This window comes from Triticum urartu, chromosome 7, assembly GCF_003073215.2.
Source record: "Triticum urartu cultivar G1812 chromosome 7, Tu2.1, whole genome shotgun sequence".
Taxonomy (NCBI): domain Eukaryota; kingdom Viridiplantae; phylum Streptophyta; class Magnoliopsida; order Poales; family Poaceae; genus Triticum; species Triticum urartu.
The window spans coordinates 74,560,716-74,562,379 of NC_053028.1; the positions used below are offsets into that span (position 1 = coordinate 74,560,716).

A 1,664-nucleotide genomic window follows, 5' to 3' on the forward strand; every position below is an offset into this window, starting at 1 on the left:
AGTCTGAAGTACAGTGATATACTACATTGTAGCAAGCCAACTGGAAGACTTCAGTTTGAACAATACAGTAATCAATTCAGCAGTAAGATCATACAACTACAACAAAGCAGGGCATGATTCAGTTATAATCTGCACGACTGAAACTGCTCAAATTTTGGTCCTAATCTACAGGTATGCAGCACGCATCAGTGACCACAGAGCATACGACCACAGCAAAACAGGGGAGCAATTCAGTTCTAGTAGATCAGTGGCACCCCTATTCTAAAGAAGGCCATGGCCACACACGCATGAAAGCAAAACGACAGCACATACCATGTGGTGGCGGTCTCCATTTTGACTTATGGAGCCCAGAAGAAAATCCACTTGAAACCGAAGAACTCTTAGATAGAGTCAATCAAGCGGGGAAGAACGGGTGGAACGGACCTTCCATTCCATGGCTGCTCTCCTGTACCGGTGGATTTAGGCGTCGTCCCGTCGCTGGTTGCTGTACCTCACCTACAGAGAAGAAGGGAAGGGACGAAACGAGATTGGGGTTAGGGGGGACGTTGAGAAAAAGGAGAAGTAGAAGAGAAGGGGGAGGAGGGATTCATACCGTAGCACCGACCGTTGTCGAGGTCTTGGAGGCTGCGGTGGGTCGCCATGGCCGTCGCTGGTCGCCGTTGCTCCTACCTGAAGAGGCAAAGACAGAGACGGGGGTGAGACAGAGGGAGTTTGAAGGAGAAGAAGACATGGGGGAGGGGGGGTTCATACCATACCGCCGTCGTCGAGGCCTTTGGGTGCTGCGGTGGGTCGCCATGGACGGGCGGCTAGGGTTTCCGTCCAGCGCGAGGAGGGTGGATCTGACGGCGGCCTGAGATGCTGCTCGAGTGGATCCGCTGCTGGAGGTGGAGGAAGGGAGGGAGAGAAGGGGTCGCCGGCGCTGGACGAGGCCGGGGTTGGGAAGGGTCGGCGGCAGTGCTTGGGTTGGATCGAGAGACAGAGAGGAGAAGGAGGAAGATGACTGGGTGGATGGATCCCGGAGTGGAGCGGGTGGGGGCGACGAGGTAGGGGCAGCGGGTGGGGGCGGCGAGGTAGGTTGCCGCGCGGGTTGGATCGGGAGGGGCGCGGTGGCGGCGGTGGAGATGGGGACGAGGGAGTAAGGTGCGACGGGGGGCAGCGTGCGGGGGCGCTAGGGTTTGGAGTTTGGACGAGGGGGTGAGAGGGATGAGAGTGTGAGGGGGACGAGGGCTGCCGTCGGATCCGGGGCCATCCGACAGCATTGGAGGCGCGATCCGCGTGACATGCCTATGGACCAATCAGAACCCAGTAAACGTTATGACCATCTAAATTGGTCAAAATAAGGTGTTGAATCATATAAACAGTTTTATGATATGAAAAATTCAAAAAAAAACATTCTCATTGTGTCAGCAAATCTGACCTACTTTTTAGGAAAACTAACAAACTTGGAATTGGAATAAGACAAATATCTTTAAAAAGTGTTATGAGAAATGAGTTTTCATTTTCTTTGCATGGAAAATTCATTTTCCATTTTTCGAGTGCCCGAAAGGAGGTTTTTTTGTGAAGGACCTACCAAATAATTGTTGTAAAATTGGACCAAATCAATTTTATAAAATACTAGGACATATATAATGGACAATTGACCAAATGGTTGGGTGAAAAAAGTT

The 1,664-nt window shown here is 51.6% G+C and overlaps 1 long non-coding RNA gene across 1 annotated transcript; it reads right to left on the reverse strand.

The window, feature by feature from the left end:
• Positions 1-318: 318 nt before the first annotated feature.
• Positions 319-824, reverse strand: LOC125518980. The gene is made up of 3 exons (XR_007288185.1): positions 751-824; positions 593-669; positions 319-495 (listed from the first exon to the last, which is right to left on the reverse strand). It is a non-coding gene; the product is annotated as an uncharacterized LOC125518980 (long non-coding RNA).
• Between the last annotated feature and the right edge of the window lie 840 nt (positions 825-1,664).